The following is an 18,017-nucleotide window of genomic DNA, read 5'->3' as shown; positions in this document are numbered from 1 at the left end:
CAACTGCTCTGAAAGTAACGGATTACTTTACCATTACTCAAAAGTAATCACTACAATTACACTTAAGTTACTTGTTTTAAAAATGGAGTGCCTACAAGGTGCTGGCCTTGGTTGCTGCATATCTAAGTAGCCTAAAACAACATTAAAAATAAACACACACACACAGAGGGTAGTAGAATTTTTTTTTATCCATAAGGTTAACAGAATGGCATAACAGAATCTCACATCCACCCCCTACCCCAGCAAAGGTGATACCACGTATAATTTTTCACTCGAAATCAAATTTTACACTTGAAATGGTGCTTTTGCAATACTAAGACAAGGAATGTCTTTTTACAGTCATTATGTTGCCACCAGTACTGAACAGGCATTCTGTTGCGGTGCTTAAAGGCATGCCTGTATTGTGTTGCAAAAAACACAGCACCCCTTTCAACTAAAACACATTTTTATCAATATGGCAATCCCTTATCATCAAAGAAAAATGCAAACTTTAGTACTTTACTAGTTGTTTTTGTAATTTTTTTTGTCAACAGTATAACTTAGAGGTCACTTAATCCTGTACATACTTACCTGGGAGTAAGTCCCACTGAGCTCATTGGGTGGATATGTATGCACAATTGAACTGCCAGAAGTAGAACTTAAGAGACATGATGTAGGTAAACAGAAAATGCGCATATCAAAAGTAATCCACCAGAATAAACATTATCCCTTCTCCTGCAATTAAAAATGTAGTCTTGCACAGCATATAGTGAAACTATGGAATTTGCTACCACAAGAAACAGTGATGGGCATCAACTTGGATGGCTGTCAAAGAAGATTAGACAAATTCATGGAGGATAAAGCTATCAGCGGCACCTAGCAGTGATGGTTATGTTCTACTTCCACAGTCAGAGACAGTATGCCTCTGAATATTGGTTGCTGGGAATACAAGTGAGAAGAGTGCTGCTCTTGCACTCAGGTCCTGCTTGTGGGCTTCCCTTTAGGGCAGCTTTTCCCAACCAGTGTGCCTCCAGATGCTGTTGGACCACAGCTCCCATCAGCCTCAGCCAGCATTGCCAATGGTCAGGAAGATGGGAGTTGTGGTCCAACAGCATCTGGAGGCACACTGGTTGGGAAAGGCTGCTCTAAATTATCGTGGCAATACACAAAACAGTCAGGCACACTGGTTGGGAAAGGCTGCTTTAGGGCATCTGATTGGCTGCTGTGAGAACAGGATGCTGGACTAGATGGGCCACTGGTTGGATCCAGCAGGCTCTTCTTACGTTCTTGTATGTATTGCAACAAACAACAAAAGTTACTTGTGGGGCCTTACAGACCAGGGATAGCCAACATGGTGCCCTCCAGATATTGTAGGACTACAATTTCCATTATCCTGATAACTGGTCATGTTATCTGAGACTGATGGGAGTTGTAGTCCAACAGCATCTGGAGGGTACTATGTTGATGGCCCAATTAGATTAACACAACTCCCCTCCTACCTACCCGCCTGTTTCAGACATGTCCAGAAAAGTATGTCTCTAAAAGTCTATGTCTGATAGAGCGTTCCTTTCAGAAGTAAAAATTAATCTGCAATCCTATATACTTATCCATTTAACTCAATGAGGTTTAATTCAGAGTAGACATATATAGGACTGAACTTCACCAGATTACATTTCAGCATTTCGGGGCTATACTTTATTAATGCTGTACCAACTACAACTACCAACTGCTGCTTATGTACGTATATTGTTTCAGCCTAAGCTATATCACAGGGTTGTTGCAAAGATAAATGGGGGGAGGAAATGGCAATGGTCACGACATTCACAAATCTGAAGTAAATCTGGGGAGGGGGACACACACAAGTAATAAGATGTCTGACAGACAGAATGTTAACATGTGAAGCTTTCCCCATAATTTTATTTCTATAGTAGAAAAGGTTTACTCCATTTAATTTCTACCTGCCCCACAGCTATTAAATGCACAAGAGCCTGATCTCCTGCAATGCCAACCCTAAACCATGCAAAGAACTTCTGTTAAAAAAAAGAACCACCACAGAATTTGGGCAATTTTTTTAAAAAAAGAACATCTGTAACTGTATGAAATACGACATTCTCAGGCAAAAAGAAGTTATGAGACAATAGACATAACACACACACACACACAAAGTCTTGACAAACAGCGACAAAAATACTCTGAGCATGAACATTTTTAATTTTTACTCATCATTATTTTTATTTATTTACTGCCTTGGGTTAGTCCCTAACTCTCAGCCTAAACTACCTCACATGGCTGTTGTGAAGATACAGAAGGCGGAATTAAAATGGCTGCAAAAGGAAACTAAGGTTGCAATCCAATACATGTCCACTCAGAAGTAAGCTCTATTCCAATACACACTTGCCTGGGAGTAAGTCCCATTAAACCCAATGGAACTTACTTCTGAGAAGACATGTATTGGATTGCAGTTAGTCCTTGTATTATAGGCATCAAATTTTACTTGCCTTAACCAGATTGATGCATCTTTGTACTATAAAGTGTCATATTTCTCTCTCCCTCCCTCCCCCAGCTAATTAGTACAGCTTCAAGGCTTCAGCCAGTCCTTATCTTGCCTAATTAGTGCAATCCTATACCCAATCTGATTTACCTGGGAGTAAGCTCCATTAAACATAAAGAGATTTACTTCTGAGTAGACTCATATATATTGTACTGTAAGTTAACTATGCAATGATTTTTGACAAGTGCCTGTTTGGAACTCTTTGTATTTGCCTTGGGGAGAGGGATTTTTTCATTTGCACGAAAAAACTTCCAGGGAATACCTTCCTCAGATGCATCCTGGTTGTTAGGAAGAACATAAGAACATAAGAAGAGCCTGCCGGATCAGGCCAGTGGCCCATCTAGTCCAGCATCCTGTTCTCACAGTGGCCAACCAGGTGCCTGGGGGAAGCCCGCAAGCAGGACCCGAGTGCAAGAACACTCTCCCCTCCCGAGGCTTCCGGCAACTGGTTTTCAGAACCATGCTGCCTCTGACTAGGGTGCTGGACTAGATGGGCCACTGGCCTGATCCAGCAGGCTCTTCTTATGTTCTTATACGTCATCCACAGTTCTTCATGTCCATTCTTGCCCTCCAGCTCCTTTCTCCCTCCACTCCATTCTTCACCACTGTCCATTTTTAACCATATTTTCTCCACTCCACCCCAACCTCACTTTCCACCTCCTCCCTTCTTGCCTCCTAAACACCCACAGAGCACAAGGGAAGAGCTATGCTGCACAAAAGCACATGATTTTTATCCATGAATCAGAGGAGCAGAATGTTTCTCCTGCTCCTCCCCCCAAGTAATGCCCAAAAGTAAAGCCGGAAACATTACAATTACAGCTGAAAAGTAATGAAATGACTCCTCATTCTATTACAATCAAAATGTAAAGAAATTACCCACTAGTTCCTTGAAAAAGTAATAAATGACAAGTAATTTGTTTTTCCTAACGAATTACTTCAAGCTCTGCTACTGGTTTACTGTGAATGCACATGTGATTCCCACTTCATGCCTCCCCTAGCGTGAGCAGAAGCAGCAATCCCTGGTTTAGAGTTAAGTCTGCACTGGGGATTGTGGTTTGTTGGAATGGTTTGTTGGAGTTTTGTTCTTGGCTTACAATCATGATCTGTTTGAGTGAAACAATTTGTTCAGTAAGAATGCTGAGAGAGGGAGCATGGCCCTCTTGTGCCAGGGGAGGAGTGAAGTAGGAACAATCGCTGTGTTTGCAGCCATCCATTATGGCATGGGTGGGGAACCTCAGACCTAGGGGACAAATGCAGTCCTCTCTGTCTCTCTGTCTGGCCTTCAGAACTCTCCCCAGGCCAAACCCTTCACTGGTCCTGCTTCATACACCAAATGCTTTTGCCTGTCTTTCATGTGTCTTTGAACCCTGATAGTGCCCCTAGCTTGTCTTGGATGGAGGATAGAGAGGGGGATGTGAATGTGTGTAGAAACTAGCCTGCCGTACAGAGGTAAAGTTTACATTCATTGCTGCATCTTCTTTTGCCTCTGGCTCTGCCCAACCACCAGCATGTGGCCCTTGGAAGATTGCCCAGATGGCAATGCAGCTCTTGGGCTGAAAAAGATGCCCCACCCAGCTGTGAACTATGGCTTTACTATTGCGTGTGAACTGAGGCACTGTGTAACCACAAATACATGATTCTGTACTCAAGGGTCATCTGGATGGAACAAAACCCAGGCAAAATAAGAACAACTGCTTTCCCCTCCTCTGGTTCCTGCAGACCAATAACTTCTGTTAGTTTTGCTATGACAAGACAAGCTTCCTCAGGGCAAATTAGTTTGAGGCCATCCAGCCCCTAAGACTCCAGCTGTAGAGCAAGTTCTATCCTGGGAACATGGAAAGAAACTGAACACACAGCAGGTGAGTTACTGTGGGGATTCCTCTGCAGCAATGGCAGAGCCTCCAGTTGTAGGAACAGCCAAGGCACAAAGGAAGAGACTGAATGACACCATCCACTGTGTTGCTGCTGGTGCTTCCAGGACCTGCACCAGAACATGCAAGAGATCATCTGGTACACACTGCACAAAATCTGGTTGCTATTTCTTGCACTTGGCACTTTTGAGGAACTGTCTGCTGCTGGTTATACTATTTTTGTAATGCCTGACTGCACTGGAAAGTTTTCATAACTGACTCTGGTTTACTTGAACAATTGACAAATAATATTGATATATGTTTTATAGTTGGTATAGCTTTTTTATAATGACTGTAAGATGTTATCATATTATCAAAATGAACTGATTATTTGGCTTGCTAATTTATGTTTCAAAATGACGGTTTATTGTAATGAGGGCCGTAGCTCAGTGGCATCTGCTTTGCATGCAGAAGGTCCCAGTTTCAATTCCTGGCATCTCCAGGTAGGGCTGGGAATGTTCCCTGGCTGGAACCCTGGAGAGCTGCTGCCAGTCAGTGTAGAGAAAGCTGAGCTAGATGGACCAATGATCTGACTCAATATAAGAAGGTTTCTTATGTTGTTTTGTATTGACGTGCATTTTTGCTGTTGTGTTGCTGTTCTTGTGTCATGAGCTGCTTTGGGTACATTTATGTGGAAAGGCATCATACAAATGTCTGTAGCTGACTAAAGGTCTATTTCATCCAGCATTTCGCCTCCCATAGTGACCTGGCTGATGCATCGAGGAAGCTCAGAAATTATTCAGCAGGGCTGGCCGAAAACATTGCCTGAGGCAAAGGACAAGTTGGCACCTCCCCATTCCATGTCCCAAAGCCAACCAGACTGACAGTTGAATCTTAGCACTGGCTTACAGAATGCCTGGTTAAAATCTATTGGTGTAGGCCAGTTATGCAATTCTTTTGAGAAATGTATGGAGACTTGGCCATTAACTGTCCCCATATTATTCATAATTTGAGAAGCCTCATTTTGATCCTCCTCTTAAATATAAACGAAAATGTCCAAACTTTGTTTCTAATGTAGAAGGTACACTGCGACCACCAGTGGACTATCCGGTGCTTACTAACTGCCAAGATTATTGCAAAGAATGCTGGACTAAGTGAATCTTGGGGGTGCTTCCAGATGGGCAGCTCCTAGCACTACCTAAGGATTGCTCTTCTGCTTTAAGCTACAAAGCAGAATTACAATTGACTTTCCACACTATGAAAAGTATTGCATTTCCCCCCTACATGTACATCCTGTTATGTTCTGAGTAGACATGTATAGGAACCTGCTGTTAGTATGTTTTAAGATTGCAGCTGAAGGTGCTTCCAAATGGCCATTTTGTGCAGTGACTGTTAATACTTTTGCAGGTGAAGAGTGTACACTGATAAGCTGGCATATTAGAAATCCACAAGCCACTGAGACAGAATCAGTGCTCTTCTCATGCTCTTCATTACTAGTCCAAACATACTAGCAGAATGAGCATGGGGAAGCATACTGTAACCATTGCACAAAACCATGGGCAATGGACACTTCCAGGTGGACTATTTTTTATATAATGTTTATTGATTTTCAAATTAAAGATCTTCCATTACCAATACAACTGTTGGAAATAGGCATAAATAAAATATAACAAATAACTAACCCTTTCCCCTTCTCCAGGTGGACTATTTATTCATACACAATTTGGTTGCTATCCCACACTTTAAGTGAAATTATCCAGTCACTTTTCTAACAGCAAGAATCTAATATGAAAAGTGTCAGAAAATTGCAGTGGACACAAGAACACAAGAAGATCCTGCTGGATCAGGTCAATGGCCCATCTAGTCAAGCATCCTATTCTCACAGTGACTAACCAGATGCCTATTTGGGAAGCCCACAATCAGGACCTGAATGCAACAGCACTCTCCTCTGCTGCGGTTTCCAGCAAGCATATTGAGAAGCATACTGCGTTCAACAGTGGGGTAGAACATAGCTGTTATGGTTAGTAGCCATTGATGGCCTTGTCCTTCATGTATTTATCTAAACCTCTGCCATCTAAGTAGACAGCCATCACTGCTTCCTGTGAGAGTGAATTCCACAGTTTAACTATGTCCTGCATGAAGAAGCTCTTTCTTTTGTTTGTCCGGAATCTTCCAGGATTAAGCTTCATTGGATGTCCATAGGTTAAATGAAAGACACTATCTCTATCCACTTTCTCCCCAACACACATAATTTTATACAACTCTATCATGTTTCCTCTTACTCACCTTTTCTCTAAACTAAAAAGCCCCTTTCCTCATAGGGGAGTTGCTTCATCTGCTTGATCATTGGATTAGCCAGATTGTTTTGGTTGCACCTTTCTGAACCTTTTTCAACTCTACCATATCCTTTTTGAGTTGGGGTAAACTGTACACAGTACTCCAACTGCACCACAGATTTGTATAATGGCATTATAATATCTGCAGTTATATTTTCAGTTCCTTTCCTAATGATCCCTAGCATGGAATTTGACTTTTTCACAGCTTCTGCACACTGTATTGACAGTCTCCCAGAGGCAGAGGTTCTTTTAGGTTTTGAATGCGCCATGACTGACCAGCCCTTGGAGCACATCTGTTACTGCAGCAGGGTTCCCAGTAACCAAAGGGACATATGTTTAGTGTACCTGCCTGATCCTTTTCACTTTGCCTTTGTTGTTAACTTCTTGCCTCTCCCTCTAAATAAAATCTGGGAAAGACATCAATCTGGCATGATTATTGTCTCGTTCAAATCCTAAAAGAACATCTGCCCCTGGCAGAACAGTTGACATCTACATCGAGCTATCCAATACGATCCCAAGGCCTCGTTCCTGGTCAGTCACTGCCAGTTCAGCCCCAATAAGCATACTGTATATGTGAAATTAAGATTTTTTGCATCATTATACATTTGTTTACAGTGAAGTACATTTGTGGAAATACATGATTGGCTGGGGATGCGGCAAGGAGTATGGGGAAACACCCAATGACCGCCCACGGAACGCCTCCTGCTCTAAAGTCCACGGTATTGCATCCGAGCCCCTAATGTTGCAGCGGATGATTCCCAATTTAAAAAAGCAAATCGCATTTTTTGCGGTAATGCCAAAGCGGATTTAACCGCATGAAAATGCGCAAAAGTGCGTGATGTCATATGGACGACCGAAAAATAATGAATACACAAACCGATCATGTCACACATTATACAGTCATCTGGATGAGCCCTCAGTTCGGAGAGGTCCTGTTGGAACACTTTGTGATTCCTTTACAATTTAGTACCATCAGCAAACTTGGCTACCTCACTGCTCACCTCTAACTCTAAATCGTTTATTAACAAGTTAAAAAGCTCAGGTCCCAATACCGATCCTTGGCGGATTCTGGAAAGTGTGCGATAAGAACCGCTGATAATGTTGTGCACAAAGATATCAGGATGAATGCTCAATAATTGGGTGATATAACCTCTGTGTAAGTTTTGTGTGCACATATCAACATGAATGCTCAATAAACAGTCAGTCTGGAAGCTCCTGGTATCTCCACATCCCAGTGATGTTAACTATCTCTTCAATGTGGTATTATTGACTCCTTTGTTTCCAGATTCATAGCTATCATTGCATTTGCATTAAAAGTGGGCAACCTGTGAAGCAATGCAGGGCACACTGGAAGCATGTGATGTGCTGGAAATCAGCCAATAATTTCCTATTTAAAATTTATCAAGCAACTAAGGTCATTACTTTGAGACAGAGCTGTTTGGAATAAGGATTGGTAAGTGGTTGGTCTTAGCTGTTTGATTTAGTATAACATAAGAAATAGAAGAGGTAGCACATCTGAATTCTGAATCACTGTTCTTGGATGGAGTAGTCTATTTTCAACATTTTTATACACCTGTATGTACGCTGTTTTCATAAAATTTAGTACAAAATTGAGAGGAGGAGAACCATATATGTCAACTCGAGCTTCTCCGAGGAAAGGCAGGATATAAATGCTATGATAAATAAATAAATATTAAGAACTGGAGCTTTCACTGTTCTATTAGAAAGGTTTTTTTAAGAGTTCACATTTGACAGATGAGATATATATTTGATTTCTATCATTTGTTTTGAATGTGGGATACAAATTGCTCTCCTTTTTTAGACTGTACTGATCTTTACATATATTGTTTATTGAGAGAGTTCACAATTTATATATGCCATTCAGTTTTGTAATTAAAGAAAAATAAAATAAAATAGATTTTAGATTTCCCTGAAGAAGCACAAATAAGGTCCAAAAATGTTGGATCAATAAATCTCTTTTCGTTGTTGTTATGTGCCTTCAAGTCGATTACGACTTATGGCGACCCTATGAATCAGAGACCTCCAAGAGCATCTGTCATGAACCACCCTGTTCAGATCTTGTAAGTTCAGGTCTGTGGCTTCCTTTATGGAATCAATCCATCTCTTGTTTGGACTTCCTCTTTTTCTACCCCCTTCTGTTTTTCCCAGCATTATTGTCTTTTCTAGTGAATCATGTCTTCTCGTGATGTGTCCAAAGTAAGATAACCTCAATTTCATCATTTTAGCTTCTAGTGATAGTTCTGGTTAAATTTGTTCTAACACCCAATTATTTGTCTTTTTTGCGATCAAGTGCTCCCTGATGTAGCATTCTGTTCCAGAAAATCCATGTTGTCAGCTCTACACTCAGCAGTGTCGGGGGGGGGGGCTGGAAATTCCTGGGTCTTTGGCAGGGAAGGAAAGTCCTTAGCCAGCAGTCAGGTTGTAAATCTGCCAGGCCTATCCGAAGCGTACTTGCCGAGTCAGAAGTCCAGAAGCGAAGTCAGAGGAGGTCTGGGATCAATTGCCAAGGAGGTCAGTCAAAGAGATGCTGCAGGGAAACTAGGTCTACACAAAGCCACGCCTGACGTTGCAGTCAACAACAAGCTGCAGCCAAGGTGTGCCTTATAAAGAGCAGGATGGACAGCAGGTGTGAGCCCTCAGCGTTTGGGCCTTAAGGAGACAGGCCTGCCTCTCTTCTGCCTGACCTTCTGCTGTCTACGTTCTGCAGGTGAGGGGGGAGTATCCTGTTCACTGTCTGTGTCTGGCTGCAGGGCCTCTGCTGTCCCTGGGGTGCTCTGCAGCTGAGGGGCAGAAGGAGCTGGATTCTCAGGAGGCTCCTCCGTGTCTCCTGCTGCTCCTGGGTCTGCTGCTGTTACTCCCGAGTCGTCCTCATCTGAGGAGTCCTCTGACGGGGCCATGACACATGTGCTCATTCTTTACAGTTCACAAAAGTGATGATTAGGACAGTCCAAGGGTGCTTATCAGAGCACCTACACAAGTCTAGATTAAGGGTTCATACATATTTGTATATATTCATGGTGGTTTCTAGTTCTGACCACACAGAGTGGATATCAGAGCTGGCCCATACAGAAGCCGGCCAGACTAGCCACTGATTCTTACTTTACCACTGGTGACAGGATAGCATCCTCCACAACATCTGAGGCATGGGGGTCAAGTTATGGGGGTCAAGAACATACCATGTAGCATACACAGCTCTGTCCTCCATAAGAGGGAAATAGCTAGGGGACCTTCAGAGGAACAGCCAGGGGGCTTCTACTGCTGTCACCCTTCAGCATCTGTCAGCTGAGGTGGTCATCTAGAAGTAGGGCTGGCCCTGGTGGACATGCTGTACTATATCTGTGACATCACTGAGCAGTATTTACTTCATACTCGAAGTAGCTGTTCTCTGGATATGCTGACTGAACACATGCCTAGCTGTTTTGCTTTTAGGAGGTTATTGAAAACTTAGCTTTTAAAGAGAGCTTTCCCTGAAGGGTGACTTTGCCATTATTGTTGTTGTTGTTGTTAATTTCCCACCCTTCCTCCCAGTAGGCGCCCAGGGTGGCAAACAAAAGAACAAAAAAGACTTTAAAACATAATAAAAACAGACTTTCCAGTACATTAAAATAAAACATATTGAAAAACATGTTTTAAAAAAGCTTTAAAAACATCTTTTTTTTTTTAAAGGAAAGGTTTAAAAACATATTAAAACGCAATTCCAACACAGCTGCAGACTGGGATAAAGACTCTACTTAAAAGGCTTGTTGAAAGACGAAGGTCTTCAGTAGATGCTGAAAAGATAACAGAGCCTGTCTAATATTTAAGGAGAGGGAATTCCAAAGGGTAGGTGCAATTATACTAAAGGTTTGTTTCCTATGTTGTGCGGAACAGACCTCTTGATAAGATGGTAACTCACAGTGATCGACTGGGCATGTAAGGGATAAGATCAGGGTATCCTGGTCCCAAGCTATATAGGGCTTTGTACACCAAAACTAGAACCTTGAACTTAGCTCGGTAGCTAATAGGTAGCCAGTGCAATTCTTTCAGCAGCAGGGTGACAAGTCGGCGATACCCTGCCCCAGTGAGCAAACTTTATATCATATACTACATGGAATCTGTGTAATTTGATTTTTTAAGAAAGTTTGTTATGTATATATTTATTTTTACTACATATAAATAAATCTCTATTGATAGTTTAATTGGGAGTTGATTCCATTGATTATCAGTACTTATCCACACCTCCCAAAGTGGGAGTGTAGCTGTGAACTGAAAAGCAAAAATAATGGTATTAAGTTCATTGGAGTGAATATTGCATTGCCTTCCTACAGTGACTGATGCATTCCAGCCTCTAGAGGGCAGTCAAGGATCAGAAAGAAATGCAATTGGCAGTTTTCAAACAGGGCAGCAATAGATAGTAAATCAATCCTATTTGGCTCACTTTCTTGTATATTCAGAGTTGTTCGTTTTAATTTTTAAGAGCAAACCTCTACGTTCATAGCAATGTTTACTCAGAATCTCAGATTTGATAAGAAATGCATTATGTGAATTGCATTCTGTCGGTGAGATACACAAGTGTTAATAGTGTCCTATCCCTACTTGTGAGAGGCCTACAATTCAGTCAGTGGCCACTTGATGGTATTCTGTGATCACAGTCCTGCAAATGACCGAGGATTATTTTATTGAAGACTCACAAGCATATCTGCCAACTGTATAGTTTCCCCCCTAACTACACCTCACTGACTTAACAGGAAGAAGCAGCAGCTACCAGTATTCAGATTGATCCATTCTTCATTTTGGGTGCGATAGGACTGGACAGGCTTGGAACAGAGGTGATTTCAAACTGATTTGCCAGGGACTTCTTCCTTCCTGTAGGCCAGCCAATGGTACTATAGCATGGATGGGGAACCTGTGGCCCTCCAGATATTGCTGGACTACAACTGCCATCATCTGTGGCCACTGGGTATCCTGCTTGGTCTGCTGGGAATAGGAGTCCAGCAACATTTGAAGGCCACAGGTTCCCCATCCCTGTAGGAAAACAGTAGGGTTGGTAAGGCAGAGAAACCCTCCAGCTGAGAGGTATGCAAGAAGACCACACTTTGGACGGAAGGAAGGAGCGAAAATATTTGTATAACTGATGCAGTTATTTGCAGTATAATACTAATGCAATTATAAACATTATGGACAGGTTGCAGACTTCGAGAGAACTAGGAGGATTTGTACAAGTCCAAGGGCTGCTCAAGCTAGATGTGTATCAGTTGTGAGTGGGGATGGCAGGTGAAATCTGATCATAGATCAGTGGTAGTGTGCATGCATTGTACTATATGTAGAAGGTCCCAGGTTTAATCCATGGGTATCTCTGGGGTGGGGGAGGCAAGCAAGGCAGTCCCCCCCTCCAAGAAGAACCATAGCCCCCAGATTCTTAGCTTTCTTTTTTTTTTTTTTAAAAAAGTAAGTTTCTAGCATTTACAAAAACCTGAGATATGAAGCAAAATATGCAGGTGCTATTCTTCTCATCTTTTTTGTGAGAAACCAGCTTGCTCCCACCTTTCAGTGTTTTTAGCCAATAAATGAAGTCATATCAATGACTGACACATAGGAAAGCCGACCTAGCCAATTAAACAAAGAGAAGGCTAGAATGAAGGGGAAAAAAACCATTATCTACTAGACCAGATGTGTGGAACCTTTGGCCCTCCAGATTTTGCTGTACTGCAACTCCCACGATCCCTGGCCATTGGCCATGGAAGTTATGGGAGTTGTAGTTCAGCAAAATCTGGAGGGCCAAAGGTTCCACACACCTGTGCTAAACTCTTTGTTTGTTTTTCATCGTTTTCTGCTGGTCTTCTGTGGGGGAGAGGTGGTTTCTGCCTCATAGCAAATAAGCATTTTAGTGCCTCCGTGATAGGGGAGAATTGTACCACCGGGGGGGGGGAAGGTAGCAGCAAAGACAGGCACCTATGACCTTTCAAACAATTATTACATACAAAAAAAAGTTTTCTTCTGAGTCAGATTTTTTAAAATTACTCTGTTAATGCCAAGGCAGATATTATATCCATTTTGCAGGGAGCAGGAGTGTGGCTGAGAGTGTGGGTTATGCCAGCCCTGCAAAGTAGCTCAGTGTTGTAGTTATTAGGGCTGTGCACAGCCCTCCTTTTCCATCCTGTGGTCCCAATCTGTAGGAGAAGGCCAATCCATCCTAGCCAGAACAGGGGACCACCTGCTCCACCCCGGATCCATCCCCAAAGCTGTTTGTGGGGAGCAGGGCTAAGAAGTTTTTCAAAATCAAATCGTTTTTATTGAATTTTCAAATTAAACAAAATAAAACATTTTAACAATAAACAATAAACAGGGAGGTGACAGTAACAGTCATTTCATGTCCAAAAATCATATTACAGAAATGAGGCAGGATACATTCTTAAAATAGTATAAGCAAGGTACTTTTTTGATTATTGACTACAGTCAGATATATAGTATTCAATAATGCGGGAGATTATTCAATAATGCGGGAGATATGGCTATGCATAATAAACTTGATTTCTGAAATTAGCGTCCATCAAAATTGACAAAGATTGCATTGTTCTGCTGAGAAAAATAACATCATAATCAAAAAGGCTAATGGTGTGAGACTCCTGCCCCCATGTCCACTCCATGAATATTTGGATAACATTACCCTCCTCCACCACCTCCACAAAAAGTAAAGGCGATAGGGGGCAACCTTGCCTAGTTCCCCTATATGAAGGGGGAAGGGGAGATATCACAATCCCACAGTTCCTTTTGCCTCAGAGTAGATACCTTTAAGATACCTTAATGTAATACCCACATTAAGAAAATGATCCTCAAAATTCATAGTATCTAGTACCCTCAAAACATAAGACCATTCAACACAATCAGATGCTTTAAGGATATTGAACAATACCAAGGATGCCAACAGCCCATAGGAACTGCTATAATGAATAACATTTAAAGCCCTACGTATAGCATCAGCAGTTTGCTTATTTGCAATAAACCCCTTTTGAACAGAATGGACATAATCGGTCACTACCCTATTAAATCTAGCTGCCAAAACAGCTGACAATACTTAATATGGGCAATAGGGCAATAACAGCCCAATTGTGCTGGGTCTTTCCTGGGCTTAGCAATTACCTTTAAAGGCAATATCTTCCAAGAGTCATGCTGCCTGTCTCCCTCCATAATAAGATTAAATAGGGGAGTTAACTAGGGAGCTAAGACATCAACAAATTTTTTTAAATAAAAACCAATCCCAAAACTGTCCATCCCAGGCACCTTGCCCCTTTTAAATTTCTTAACAATCTCCTAAACTTCCTCTATAGTGATAGGGGCATTTAGTACTGCTGAGTGATTTGGAGATAGCAGCTTCAAACCTGTTTGGAGAGGAATTCATGACTGACTTGGGGTCTGTGGAGTCCAAGGAATTCAAACGAGAATAATAATACACAAATGCAACATTAATCCTTTTGGCACTCTAACAAGAAATACCGTCTGCATTCACAATATAGGGGATTTTGTTGCATTCCATCTTTCTTTGCAGAACCCTAGCTAACAAACGAGATAACTTGATGCCAAATTCATAATCAGAATGGTTCAATTAAATCATACTAGTGTTTATACGATCAATGTCCAGTGATGCCAGTTCACTGCATTTACATTCTAAATTTCTCTTCTCTCCTACAGTTTGTGTTTTCGTTCTAGTTCAGCCATTTCAGCAGTCAATGTTATCTTGGCAGACTCCCTAGCACATTTAAGCATTGATGCTTCTTTGAAGCAATGCCCTCTGGTAACAGGTTTAACAGCATCCCACACCAGTACTGGGTGTATATTGGGCCCCATATTATTATCAAAGTATTTTGTGATTGCTTCCCTCAATCTATCAGTAACCTCTTTGCAGAGAAGCAAATGAATTGGGAGTCACCAGTGGCAATACAAATTAACCACTTCATGCAGATGCAAAGTTGCAGTAGCAGGGGCATGATCAGATGCCCAAATCATTCCAATATGTGAGTTCAGTATCCTATCCTCTTACCTCTGAAATATTAATATGTAATTTATATGGGAGTATGAATTATGATGGGATGAGAACAAGAAATCGGTCCCTTGTGGGCAGTGGTGTGCTGGTAAATATTTAACAACCGGCTCTCCAGAAAAAAAAATATCCAAGCTGGATTTATAAAGGGAAGAGGCACCAGAGATCATATTGCAAGCATACGCTGGATAATGGAATGGACCAAGGTATTTCAGAAGAAAATCACCCTGTGCTTTACAGATTACAGCAAAGTCTTTGATTGTGTAGATAACAAAAAACTATGGAATGGTTTTAAAAGAAATGGGGGTATCACAGTATCTTACTGTTCTGATGTACAACCTATACTCTGGACAAGAGGCTTGTGTAAGGACAGAATATGGAGAAGCCAGTTGGTTCCCCATCGGAAAGGGTGTGAGACAGGGGTGTATTTTATCATCCTATTTGTTTAATCTATATGCAGAACACATCATATGGGAAGCGAGATTGGCCCAAGATGAGGAGGTGTGAAAATTGAGGAATATCAGTAATTTAAGATATGTAGATGATACCATACTCTTAGCAGAAACCAGTAATGATCTGAAACGAATGCTAATGAAAGTTAAAGAGGAAGCGCAAAAGCAGGACTACAACTGAACGTCAAGAAGACTAAAGTAATGATAACAGAAGATTTATGTAACTTCAAAGCTGATAATGAGGACATTGAACTTGTCAAGGATTATCAATACCTCAGCACAGTCATTAACCAAAATGGAGACAATAGTCAAGAAATCAGAAGAAGGCTAGGACTGAGGAGGGCAGTCATGAGAGAACTAGAAAAGGTCCTCAAATGCAAAGATGTATCACTGAACACTAACGTCAGGATCATTCAGACCATGGTATTCCCAATCTCTGTGTGTGGATGTGAAAGTTGGACAGTGAAAAAAGCAGATAAGAGAAAAATGAACTCCTTTGAAATGTGGTGTTCGAGGAGTGCTTTGTGCATACCATGGACTGCAAAAAAGACAAGTAATTGGGTGTTAGAACAAATTAAACCAGAACTGGCACTAGAAGCTAAAATGATGAAACTGAGGTTGTCATGCTTTGGACACATAATGAGAAGACATGATTCACTAGAAAAGACAATAATGCTGGGAAAAACAGAAGGGAGTAGAAAAAGAGGAAGTCCAAACAAGAGCTGGATTGATTCCATAAAGGAAGCCACAGACCTGAACTTACAAGATCTGAACAGGGTGGTACATGACAGATGCTCTTGGAGGTCGCTGATTCCTAGGGTTGCCATAAGTCATAGTCGACTTGGAGGCACATAACAACAACCACCTCTTCAAAGTACTGATAAGCCTCTTGTTTTAATTAAAATAATAATTATAAATTCTTGTTCTTATAACTAATGGGAGTTAATTATCGTGCATATGCCCATAGTATATTTTCAGATACTTTCAGACCCTCAGCAATTTTCAAGTGGTCTATGTAGAAGAAAAGTTTGGGAACCCCTGGTATAAGACATCTGCTTATGTCCCTATGCTGCTCTCACCCCTCATTTAGGTGCCTGGGATGCATGCGTGTGGACATACCTCCTTACAATTATGGAAAGTGATTCTTAATAATAGGTCTCCAGACACAAAGTTACATAGGTATTTATCAGTTGGTTAGTAGAAAATTCAGAAGTGCAGAGTCCCTTCATGATAGTTGCAGCCACATATACCCTTTTTTGCTCCTGGATTAAGAATGAGATCTTTGTTAATGCATTCTCTCACAACAACAAACATCTCTAGGAGCCAATCAGCATGTAAGTGGAGAGCATTAGCAACTGAGAAGAGTCTTCTCAGTGGCTGACTCACCTCCTTTCACTCTGATTGGCTCCAATCAGCAGGAAAGGCAAGGAAGCATATTAGAAGACTCTTTTCAGTGACTAACACACTCCCTTTTCATGCTGATTATAGGATGCTTGGAGACATAAGGACCCTGCTCCCAAAAAAGCAGAGGGACTAAGATCCCCTGGGCGACTACTCTTCTGGTGTTTATGGACATGACTGTAAAATATTTTGTGACATGCAAATTTGATATTACTTATTAAGTGTGTTTAGGATTACACTGATGGCATTCCCAAATATGTCCTTTCACACAGACTTTGGCTTTCCATAACACAATGTTTGTCCAAGCCTCCACACTTGGGGGGGGCACTACTTGCACACCCCTTCCATAAGCACATCAAAGTTGGACCTGAACCAAGACCCAGACACCAGGGCACTCAAAACAAAAAGGTAATTACAGTGGCTGAGTAGATCTTGTACAGTGGTTATACTGACTGGGCAGCCACTGTCCTTCATATTTTACAAAATACTTTTTTCCTATACAAAGATTAAATTTCTGTGTATGAAAAAGTAATATATGAAGTGGTCTCAATAGTGAGAAAAGTAAACAAGTGAATGGTGATCCAAATGTTTTTCATTCTCACGTTATGAAGCTAGCTGCCAGATGATGTATCACCTTCCCTACGCGTGCAGCGTAGACTGAAAAAACAGCACCCACGCCACCATTCAATATGTGCACGTGTTCTTTCCAACATGAATCTACGGGTCTCAAAAAGTAATGTGTGACAAAGTCCTCAAACACCTTATAACATGCCTCAAACATGGTCTCTTGTTCTACCAGCATGCCTTCACACCATCACTTTGCCAAAACATAAGGATAGGTAAATTGCTTTTAGGGAGGTTCACAATTATGATTTCCTATTTATTTAATCTAAAAATATTTAAAATACATAAAAAACAGCCAGGGGAAGATATTGGAGAAATATAAAATAAATACAAATAAAAGGGGGGGGGAGGTGAAGAGACCTTAAATGTGCTACTCACCATCTCTCAGCCTATCCTCCCCTCAGGATGAAAACAATGGAGAACCATGACCACCCCCAGGAAGAAGGGCACGCTTAAAATGTAGAGGAAAAAATCATCTACAACCATAGTGTGAAGTCAAATACTTATTGGGACACAGTATGAAGAAATATTTATATAAACATGACTATCAAATATGTTTATGAATTACACAATCTGTAAATATATTTATAGTGCAATCCGATGTTTGTTTACTCAGAAGCAAGTCCCAATGTATTCAATGGGGCTTACTCAAACTGGGAAGTATGCAGAGAACTACAGCCTCAGATGATAAGCAGCTTGTTCTTTCAACTTGTTCTTTTAAGTTGAGACCTTATCCCAGTCTGAGTCTGTGTTGGAATTGCTTTTTAATATGTTTTTAAGCCTTTT

The sequence above is a fragment of the Rhineura floridana genome, chromosome 6, assembly GCF_030035675.1.
Source record: "Rhineura floridana isolate rRhiFlo1 chromosome 6, rRhiFlo1.hap2, whole genome shotgun sequence".
Lineage (NCBI taxonomy): Eukaryota > Metazoa > Chordata > Lepidosauria > Squamata > Rhineuridae > Rhineura > Rhineura floridana.
This window is presented reverse-complemented; position numbering follows the sequence as displayed.